The 11,979-nt window shown below is 43.7% G+C and overlaps 1 non-coding gene across 1 annotated transcript; it reads right to left on the reverse strand.

Annotated features, from left to right (window-relative positions):
• Positions 1–7,235: 7,235 nt before the first annotated feature.
• Positions 7,236–7,310, reverse strand: Trnas-cga (transfer RNA serine (anticodon CGA)). Its single transcript has one exon. It is a non-coding gene; the product is annotated as a tRNA-Ser (tRNA).
• Between the last annotated feature and the right edge of the window lie 4,669 nt (positions 7,311–11,979).

Genomic DNA, 11,979 nt, shown 5'->3' on the forward strand with positions numbered 1-11,979 from the left:
TCATACATCAATAGCCTACGATAAACATTTGTTATTTAGAGACATATGTGGAAAACTGTATGTGGAAATGAAAAATTCGTGATGATGAAATCTCATCCCGCTATGACAGAGAAGCAGTACAGTAAGACGTGCAGTGCGACGGGAAAATTTGCGAAAAAAATCTCTTTCCTCACTTGTGAGCGATAGTGAGCTCTTAATATCGTTGTAACATTACGATCAACACGCGTCGTAGGTATATTTTAGCAGTGTCAACAAAGATAACGCAGATATCAAGCAGTGATTAATATGCTGGGGGAAGCGAAACCGGCCTTTAACTAAACATTCGCTGCACGCAACTGCGCAGTCTTCCAGTCGCCAGCTTATTGCGAAAGATTCAGGGACAGTTACTGCGCGGTTTGTACCTGAGTAATTCTGTAACGTAAGTAACTGTTTTCAGCGTATACGAGCATGACAAGAAATACGTACAGCACCAGTCAGTCGTAAAGATTACACCAATTGATTATAACGCGATACGAACTTTCAGAGGAAACACAGTAACAGAATCAGCATAGAACTCAACGCCAAAGTGAATGCTTTGAGAGGTCCGCTGCGTAGTTTTCCGTGGCACGAATTGGTTGCTCCTACCCTTTTCTTCTTCAAATCCTGGATGAAAAATGTTGTAATAGAAGATGACTGTAGAAATTAGAGAAATACTTTCACTAAAAGTATCAGTCGCAAAATAACGAAGTTTTGAGTCATAGTAGGTCCATGAAGAACACCGTATTGCGCTATGCACCTTGTGACGTATCTCGTTGTTGGGGACACTGGATTCCTGTTCTGTATGAAGGCAGTCGGACGTCGGTGGAAATTAATTATTGTCATACCTCTTGTCACAATGTCTTCGCCTTCTTCTTGGCACGAAAATATCCGTTCAGGTTCTGCTCTTTGCTGCTTCTGAAGCTTTAGGACTATATAATTTCATTTAGATCCTAATTGTGGGATTTCTGGTTAATCCATACAAATTTTATACAGTCACCTTATTTATTTGTATGACGATAACTGCTTCTCCATAATAATATAAGGAGCCACCAGTTTGATGGCGTTGCTGCAGCGTTATGCAACGTAGCGCGACTCCGATGCGGGTATGTGATCACCGACGCATGGTCAAGGGATTAGTGTGATATTCGTGTGTTTCCGACGTGCGTACGGTAAATGCGGAATCGCGAACTATGGCGACGTTACTACCAATTGCGTCCAAACAGGGCCAACGTATTGTTATTCTTTCCTTGGCTGCCGAAGGACAAACGCCGGTAGACATACATCGGAGAATGAAGAATGTGTATGGGACAGCACATTTCTCGAAAACCCCCGTCTCGGATTGGTGCGCCAAGTTCCATGCTGATGACGATTTGACACAAGACGCCAGCCAATCTGGGAGGCCAGCCTCAAACATTACAGCAGAATTTACGGCAACATCACTGGGAAATACTCGAGTACCCGCCCTATAGTCCTGATCTCGGCCTATTCGCGTATCACGCCATCGGTCCCTTAAAAAGAGGCCTTGAAAGGTCGGCGATGCCTGTCGGACGAGGATGTGTGGCAACTTCTTCGCGCAGCAGGACATGTTTTACCAAACGGGTATCTGCAATCTGGTGCGTCGGTGGTCCGATTGTCTCACTGCTTACGGCGATCTTACCTGATTGGCGCACCGATTCTGGACTGTACGAGCTTCAGACGGAAACTTTTTCATTGCCGGTTATAATACGAGTGTGTCACCTAGTGCTAGAACGCACAGATGCGTTCGTCTTCTTCAACAACCAGAACGCCAGAGAGCGATATACACTGAAGCCAAAGAAATTGGTATAGACATGCGTATTCAAATGCAGAGATATCTAAACATGCAGAATACGGCGCAGCGGTCGGCAACGCCTATATAAGACAACAAGTGTCTGGCGCAGTTGTTTGATCGGTTACTGCTGCTACAATGGCACGTTGTCAAGATTTAAGTGAGTTTGAATGTGGTGCTATAGTCGGTGCACGAGCGATGGGACACAGCATCTCCGAGCTGGCGACTAAGTGTGGATTTTCCTGTACAACCATTTCGAGAATGTACCGTGAATATCAGCAATCCGATAAAAAATCAAATCTCCACCATCGCTGCGGTCGGAAAAGATTCTGCAAGAATGGAACCAAAGACGACTAAAGAAAATCTTTCAACATGACGGGAGTGCAACCATTCGGCAGACTGCAGTAGATTTCAATGCTGGACCATCAACAAGTATCAGCGTGCGAACCACTCAACGAAACATCATCGACATGGGCTTTCGGAGCCGAAGGCCCACTCATGTACCATTGATGACAGCACGACACAAAGTCTTACGCCTCGCCTGGACCCGTCAACACCGACATTGGACTGTTGTTACCTGGTCGGCCGAGTTTCGTTTGAAATTTTATCGAGCGGATGGACATGTACTGATATGGAGACAATCTCTTGAATCCATGGAACCTGCATGTCAGTAGGGGACTGTTCAAGCTGGTGGAGGCTCTTTAATGGTGTGGGGCGTGTGCAGTTGGAGTGATACGGGACTCCTGATATGTCTAAATACGACTCTGACAGGTGACACGTACGTAAGCTTCATATCTGATCAACTGCATCAATGTCCATTGTGCATTCCGACAGACTTGGACAATTACAGCTGGACAATGCTACGCCCCACACGTCCAGAATTGCTACCGAGTGGCTTCAAGAACACTCTTCTGATTTTAAACACTTCTGTTGACCACCAAGCTTCCCAGACATGAACATTATTGAACATATCTGGGATGCCGTGCAATGTGCTGTTCAGAAGAGATCTCTACCCCGTCCTACTCTTACGGATTTATGGACAGCTCTGCAGATGCATGGTGTCAATTCCCTGCAGCACTACTTCAGACATTAGTCGAGTCCATGCCACGCCATGTTGAGGCACTTCAGCGTACTCGCAGGAGGCCTACACTATATTAGGCAGCTGTACGAGTTTCTTTGTCTCTTCAGTGTATTAGTATGTAAGTATCTTTATCTGTTCTAAGAAGAAAATGTACACTATAAATTTTTAAAAATCCTTAAAAATAATTACTCTTGCAACTAATGACTGCTCCATTCATGTTCTTGCTTTCTTAACATCACTCTAGCTAGTTTGTTATTTATTTAGGTAGTTATATGTTTCGTAGATCACTTGAACTATTCTTTTATAAAAAAAATTGTTCAAATGACTCTGAGCACTTTGGGACTTAACATCTGAGGTCATCAGTCCCCTAGAACTTAGAAGTACTTAAACCTAACTAACCTAAGGACATCACACACACCCATGCCCGAGGCAGGATTCGAACCTGCGACCATAGCGGTCGCGCGGTTCCGGACTGAAGCTCCTAGAACCGCATGGCCACACCGGCCGGCTATTCTTTTATAGAAATGATGTAGTACTAGTCAGTTTGCAGGATATATATACATGATTAGTGTTGACATTTTGAACACATTGGCGCGCTGGGTATCCGAGCGGTCTCGGGGGCCGTGTTGCGGTTCGCGCTGCTGTCCCCGTCGGTTGTTCGAGTCCACCCTCGGGCATGGGTATGTGCGTGTTGTCCTTAACGCAAGTTAGTTTAAGTCAGTTTACTTAGTATGTAAGCCTAGGGACCGATGACCTCAACAGTTTGGACCCATAGAACCTTACCACAAATTTCCAAAGTTGAACACATTATTTTTGGTCTTATTCATGCAACTACACTTTTTTTCTGGCTACCAGATTTTAAGCTTAAAATTTAAATCCGTCAGTCGAACAGGAATTGTTCAGGAAAAAGATTTTAAATTGGATTTAAAACTTGCTTCGCTACATGTCAGACTTTTTAGGTTATTCGGCAAATGATCAAAAATTTTTGTTGCTGCGTATTGAACTCCTCTCTGAGTCAATGACAGTTTTAACAACGGGTAATAAAAATCATTCCTCGCTCTGGTGGTGCAGGTAAAAAAATCACCGTTATTCTCAAGTTATGATGGAATATTTGACGAATTTCTTTAGCGAATATATGTACTGTGGCGGCGCAGTTAAAATGCCTAGGTACTTGAAGAGGTACCTACACGACGCCTGTGGGGTGAACACCACGTGTTATTCTTACTGCTTGCTTGCAATCAATACTTTCTTTCAAAGTGATGAGATGCCTCAGAAAATTATTCCATACGACATTATTGAGTGGAAATATGCAAAATACGTCGGATGGTTGACACGTTTCTTTCCAAGATTAGCAATAATAGGAGGAGCAAAAGTAGATGGACTTAACTGTTTGAGAAGCTCTTCCATTTCATGTTTTCATCAATGTGTACACCGAAAACTCTGGAGCATTGTACCCTAATTACTGACTCCTGCTCACGTTCTACATCAATTGCTGCTAAGACTATTTCTTGTACAGAACGTAGCGTGTTTCTTTTTATAAATTAAGGGAGAGTGCATTTTCTGAGAACCACTTAATAATCCTTTGGAAAATATCATTTAGGAATTGTTCTGTTGCTGTCTCTCTAATAGGATTATTATAAGACTAGTATCGTCTGAAAAAGTAGCAGTTTTGCTTGTTAAGTGTAATGTCATTCACATGTATAAAGAATGGGAGTGGACCGAAAATTGAACCCTGCGGGACTCCCTTTATGACTTTTCCCCAATCTCTAAAATTTTCTCCATTTCCGGCATTGCCTGAATTATTCGGCATAATATTTTTCGTTCTGTATGACAAGTAGGAGTCAAACCCACTACGTGTAAAGCCATCAGTTCCATAAAATAACTTTTCTGATAGAGTATCGTAATTCACGCTATCAAACGCCTGGGAAGAAGCACAAATAATACCAACTGAGGATGTATATTCACCGTTTGGGGACGTTACAACCTGTTATTTTAGTTGATAGCACTCAGCTCACCTCATCTTTACGTGACCATTAATATTAAACGACAAATGAATCAGGAAACGCCTTATTTACGAAACGTTAATTACTCATGGTGGTCTGCTCACTGTTATTTACTCCCAAAGCGTAGTGCAATCAGCCATCTACATTCATTGGAAAGAACTTGAAATACATGCTGGATGATACTTTCTATTGCCGGCCGATGTGGCCGAGCGGTTCTAGGCGCTTCACTCTGGAACCGCGCGACCGCTACGGTAGCAGGTTCGAATCCTGCCTCGGGCATGGATGAGTGTGATGTCCTTAGGTTAGTTAGGTTTAAGTAGTTCTAAGTTTTAGGGAACTGATGACCTCGGATGTTAAGTGCCATAGTGCTCAGAGACATTTGAACCATTTGATACTTTGTGTTATACCATGGAATTAGTTATTTTGCTGCTCCATTCTTCTATGAGCGCTGGAAGAATTGCTGCTTAAATGCGTCTGTGTGCACTGTAATCAGTCTAATATTGCTTTCACAGACACTAAGGGGGTGGGTACCGATTGCTTGCAGAAGTGTTTACTGTTTGCCCAACTGCACGAGAGCAGGTTCAGCATCACCTTAGCAAACAGATCGTCTGCGCGCGATGAGGTATGCCATAAACAGGTCGACTGCGCGCAACTGTTTTACTTGCTGCTTAGTACAGTTTGAACTGTTGGTAGAACTGTTGTCATTAGGCACTTGCTTGAGTCTGCCTGTTCCTACTCCTCGTGTGAGACTAGTGAGTTAAAAATAGATTGTAACGATCTAGTTGAGCATATGAAAAGTGAAGGAGGTGTAAGTCGATCGTTTTGGAAGAATTAAATTTCGGAAAGATAGACAAACACAAAGTTGAGTAGCGTGGAGATGCACACTGGAAACATGTAGGTCAGGTATTTACTTAAATGATTCTTCATCCCATATTCTGTTTACTAAGGAAGTCAATAACAGTCATGAAGCCATTAATAAACTAAACAGACAAACAACTTGCAATAGTGTAAGACAGAAGGCTATTATGTGAGAGACCTTCAAAATTAATTTTCAAATAAGTTGTCTCCAATGGGCTCGATATTTCCAGCCGCGATGTTCCTACCTTTAAGTCTCTGTAAATCGGAAAAACTGCTATAGCGGCAACTTACTTGTGTTTTCCTCCTCGCGCAGTTGACTTGATTCAAAAATTACCCAACGCGCGCAACTGACGTATTTGGAAAAGTGACCACGCGCACAGTTGACAACTTCAAGAGCAGTTAGAAGTTTGGGTCTGCGCGTAGTAGGGATCACCCGCTTACGGCGGTGATACGAAGGGAGCTGTAATGCAAAACTCCATACTTCTCTTAATATAGCCTGTCGAAACTTTCTGAATTGGCTTTTGCGAGGTAATTGACGTTTATCTTCAAGAGTCTGTAATTTCAGCCTTTTTAGCATTTTCCAGATGCTCTTCCACGGGTCAGACAAACGCGTGGCCTAACTGTTCCTGCTATCGAAGATTCTGTAAGTCCTGAGGACATTAATTCATCCACATAATACATAACTTACTAAAATCTACGACGTACTATCGAGTATTACTCGTCAGGTCTGGATCTCTCTTTTCAGGTAGGATTAGTGGAGGGAACAGCTCAAAGAAGACCAGGTTTGTTCAGTCACTGGGAACGCATCATGAGATGCTCGCCAACTCTAGTGTATGTATGTTTCAAGAAGTGTATTATTTTATGCCACATACACTCTGCCTGATGGGAAAGATGAGGCACTCAGAAGATAGGGCCAGGTGTCATTGTAACTTCTTACCCACCCACACTGTTAGCAAGTTTTGAAATTGCAATTTTCTGTGGCAAGCAGAATGGCCTGCAGAGTGCATTAGTGTTGTTCGCGTTTATTGATGTTACCAGCCCTGGTAGGCTATACAGGGTGATCAAAACCAGTCTAAAAATTGCAAGGGTGTTGCTGATAAGTTGTGCTGAAAAATAGTCGTTAAGGAAAGAAGTGCAGGGTCCATTACTATTGAAGTTAGCCCATCAGGCCACTACACACGCAAATTCAAGCGGCCCTCCACAGACGATGCTGCCAAACGTGTTCTTCGTTTAGTTTCCTAGAACAAGAAAGCGATACAACAACTGGACATTGGGCGGTAGTAAGGATAGAACCCGAACCAGAGGCTAAGCAGTCTCATACTCTATCATGTACTAGTTGTTTCTAGCGGACCGTTTGAATTTGTGTGCACAACGGCCTGATTGGATAACTTCGATGATTCCAGAATGAAATGTTCAGTCTTCAGCTGAGTGTGCGCTGATATGAAACTCCCTGGCCGATTGAAACTGTATGCTGGGCCGAGACTCGAACTCGGGACCTTTGCCTTTCGCGGGCAACTGCTCTACCGATTGAGCTACCCAAGCACGACTCACGACCCGTCTTCACAGCTTTAATTCAGCCAGTACCTCGTCTCCTATCTTCCAAACTTCACAGAAGCTCTCCTGGGAAACTTGCAGAACTAGCACTCCTGGCAGAAAGGATATAACGGAGAAATAGCTTAGCCACAATCTAGGGGATGTTCCCAGAATGAAATATTCACTCTGCAGCGGAGCGTGCGCTGATATGAAACTTCCTGGCAGATTAAAACTGTGTGGTGGACCGAGACTAGAACTCAGGACCTTTGCCTTTCGCGTGTAAGTGCTCTACCGACTGAGCTTCCCAAGCACGACTCAGAATCCATCCTCACAGCGTAACTCCGCCAGTACCTCGTCTCCTATCTTCCAGACTTCACTTTCTTCCAGCAGTGCTAGTTCTGCAAGTTTCGCAGCAGGACTTCTGTGAAGTTTGAAAGGTAGGAGACGAGGTGCTCGAGTAATTAAAACTGTGAGGACGGCTTCTGAGTCCCGCTTTCGTAGCGCCCGCGAAAGGCAAAGTTCCTGATTTCGAGTCTCGGTCCGGCACACAGTTTTAAACTGCCAGGAAGAGTCAACTTCGAGGCTAATTAACTCGGAAACGGGGCAACGTATCGTTTTTTATTTTTAATAAATATTTCTCAGCATAGTCTACCCTGCAATACCCTTACAAGCTTTCCAGACTCTTTCTGACCGCCCTCTAAAAGAGACGTGAACAGTGTCATATGTTGAGTGATAACTGTGAAGGACACGGAGATGACTCATACTCGTGTGAGACAGCATTATCAGTTAGTGACCTCATTGCTGGTCACCATTTGGCCGGCTGGGAAAATCGTGCAACGTCCAGTTACGGGGGACTTTCACAAGTGACAGTAGCCCTGTGTTGGACTTCATGGCATCGTGAGGTCAGGTATACTCCTCGCCAAGATTCCAGACGATTATGTCTGGCAACCAAAAGCAATGATCGCTGTGTTGCACACCTAGCACATTGTAGTCTCTTCACATCGTCGCCTGCCATCAGAGAACAAGTAATGGACTACTTGCAACATTCTGTGACACATCATTGGTCAGCGAGTATCAGTAGCCGAACTAGGGAGTTATGGTCCAGTGTGTAGGCTATCGTTAACACTACAAGAAAGAAATGAACGGCTACGTTTGGAGTGATGCTGACGGATGGCGTAGCATTGTGTTTAACGATAGACCGCGTTTCTGCATTTGCCTTAGCGATCATCAGCGGCGAGTATAGCGGTGACTTGGGGAGAGATCCCATTCTCTCCATGTTTGGAGGGGTACAACAGTTACTGCTGAAGCCTACGTGTGACCAGCGTGGCCCTCGTGTCTCGTAGGCTTCTCAACTAACTTGTGACGTCACACTAGTCGGCTTGTCCGTCACACTACGCGAACGCTCGGCTCCGTGCAGGGCCCACGGGATTTCAATATGTAATTGAAACGGTACTCGCTAAAGATCTTCACTTTATCTTACGCTATCGAGAGCTTGCATGCATTTAAATGCTCAGTCAAGAATCACTGAACTCGTCTGAAACTATTACTCGCTCCCCACTGGAGACGGCTGCTGACACTGTTAAGACCTGCAGTGTACCGTGCTGTGACGTACGCACCGCGGCCTGTGTTTTCTTGTGGGCCTCGGTGGCCAGCCATCCGGAATGACTTCAGGCCACAGCTGGTTGTGACTGACGGGATTCTGATAGCACAACGGTACGTCACTGATATCCAGCGACCTCATGTCCTACCTCCCACGCAACATTACCGTGATGCCATTTTTCAGTAGGACAATACTCATCCTCACCTGGCACCTGTCTCTATGGTCGTTGTGCGTGACGTTGAAATGCTCCCGTGGCCATTAAGATCCCCAGGTCTTCCCCCCACGGAACATATCTGGGGCAAGGTCGAACGTCAACTCCATCCCATTGCTAATATCCGGGATATCGAGAACCATTTACAACAGTTGTAGTTCAGATTGTCTCAGAAGAGGGTACAGTGTTTGTATCACACCCTTCACAAGTGAATGAGTGCTTGTACATAGGCCAGAGGGAGTTCAACGTCATATTGGTAAGTGAGCTCCTACTGCTATGTTCTTTGAAACTGAGACTGCCGCGCGGGATTAGCCGAGCGGTCTAGGACGTTGCAGTCATGGACTGTGCGGCTGGTCCCGGCGGAGGTTCGAGTCCTCCCTCGGGCATGGGTGTGTGTGTTTGTCCTTAGGAGAATTTAGGTTAGGTAGTGTGTAAGCTTAGGGACTGATGACCTTAGCAGTTAAGTCCCATAAGATTTCAAACACCTCTGAACATCTGAAACTGAGACTCGATTTCGTAAGCACCGAAATAACAAATGGTTCAAATGGCTCTGAGCACAATGGGAGTTAATATCTGAGGTCATCAGTCCCCTAGACTTAGAACTACATAAACCTAACTAACCTAAGGACATCACAGACATCCATGCCCGAGGCAGAATTCGAACCTGCGACCGTTGCAGCAGCGCGGTTCCAGACTGAAGCGCCTAGAACCGCTCGGCCTCATCGGCCGGCCCGAAATAACATCACATACCCTCTCAACCAGTGAAGTTTCAATTCGTTTCCTCCTTTCCTTCTGGGTGCTTCACTTTTTTTTGTCAGGCAGTGCAGTTTTTGAGAAGACTATGACCACAAATTCGGCCGACCTACTGTCGTATTTTCCCTTCCGTACGTCTTTCAGTGGTGGAACAGGAGGGGTGCAAGATGATGATAGTGATACATGAAGTTCACGGGTACAGATGGTAATGCAAATCTAGATGCTAACGTTGCCGAATGTCGAAGCAACAGTGCTTTTTCATACCACTGTCGTCCAAACTAGTATTCAGAATATGAATACACGTATTTCGTTGGGATGTCAGATCTTACAGCATTGCACATTAAAAGTTACTGCTCGTCATGTGCCATTTTTACTTTCTGCGTGTGTCACTCAAACACAAAAGCACGCTTTTTCTTATTGTAACTGGGAAATACAATTACTAGAAACCTTGCTGCTATTTCCTGTTGGAACTGGAAAATACAGTTATTAGAAAGTCACGACAGAAACAGTGCAGATATGACGTGATTTCCACTGATCCTATTAACTTCGAAATGCTACAAAACGCTGTGTCATGATATTCAACAGTTACATTCGGCTTCCATATTCAGCAGTTCTACAAAAAGATCGATGCGCGAAGTATACGACAGCTTCCACAGCCATACGTTACCAAAAGATCTTGTCGACAACTCAAGAAAATTCTGGTCTTAAGTAAAATCTCTAAGCGGGTTTAAGGTTTTTATACAGTCACTCGTCAAACTGTCTGCTGTGACAATAGGAGACAGTAAAGGGAAAGCTTTAAATGTTGCTTTCAGAGAATCATTGACGCATGGAGGATAGTACAGGCATACCGTTGTTCGAGTGTCAAACAGACTCCCTTGTGGAGGGCGCAGAAATAGGCATCCATTATGCTGAGACGCAGAAGTAATAATTGAAAACAAATAAGTCGCCAAATCTGAATGGAATCCAAATTCAGTTTTATAGAGAGTACTTTTCGGCGCTGGCCTCTTGGAATTCATCGCAAATATCTCATCCAAAGAAAAGTGAAAGTAATGTGTAACTCCTAAACTCGCTTTGTAATTGTTTAAACTCGTATTTGTAAGTGCCTCGTTGGCACCTGACAAATGTGTAAAACTTATTTTTACAGTATAGGGCAACAGAATCGCGAAACAATATTGAACGGAAATATATGGAGCACGCGCTACACGGTGCGAAATCCAGGCCAGCCAGTACATCGAACAATTAGCTTGCGAGAAAGCAATCCGGTTTCAGTGAAATTTACTGATGATATTAGACTGCAGAACAAGTGACTCATACTCAAATGTTGGCACTGAGTATTGGTAATCTTTATCTGTAGCTTTGCAATCAATCACTGCACCAGGACTGCTACAGTAGTTACAGCGAAAATGAACATATACATCAACGCATTTGACTTTCTGATAAAACCGCTTGAGAACTTTGAGAACTTACAAGACAGATCTTTTCTGAAGCCTGTTACTGATATATAACCTCGGAACTGATATATTATTTTCACAAGTAAACTTTACCTTCTAGTGGACATGAATTTTGACGGTAATTAAATTCTTTGGCCTACCTGCGCGCATGGAACGCTTGTCTGTTCTGCAACCTTTCGCCAGAAAGGATAGTGATTTAACTGTCAAAAATCAAATTTGATTTACCTTACTTGTTAAGTGCAATGTAATATGGTATCTCACCAATTTTTAGAAAAATGCTTCTGCAACACACAACGATCGATGTGCATAGCGAGTATACAAACATATTCATAAAGGTAAAGAATGAAAAATGAGGAACTTTTACTTCATGACTGATAAATGAGAACAAAGACTCCAAATATAACTGCGCTTCATTACGCCGTAACAATAATACGTACAACTACATAAGTCAGCAAAATCTTTCCTAACAACTCTCCTATGTACAATTACCTTCCTTAACACTTGTTTCAACTACAAGACAAAATCATATGTTGCATAATAAAATTGCTACACCAAACTTCAATCATGGGCAATGTTCTAACAACCAGAAACAATACAACTAAAAATATAAAAACTTACTGAATTACCGTTCACGTTGGCTCACATAATTCCTCTATTAATACAA

Source organism: Schistocerca nitens, chromosome 4 (genome assembly GCF_023898315.1).
Source record: "Schistocerca nitens isolate TAMUIC-IGC-003100 chromosome 4, iqSchNite1.1, whole genome shotgun sequence".
NCBI lineage: Eukaryota > Metazoa > Arthropoda > Insecta > Orthoptera > Acrididae > Schistocerca > Schistocerca nitens.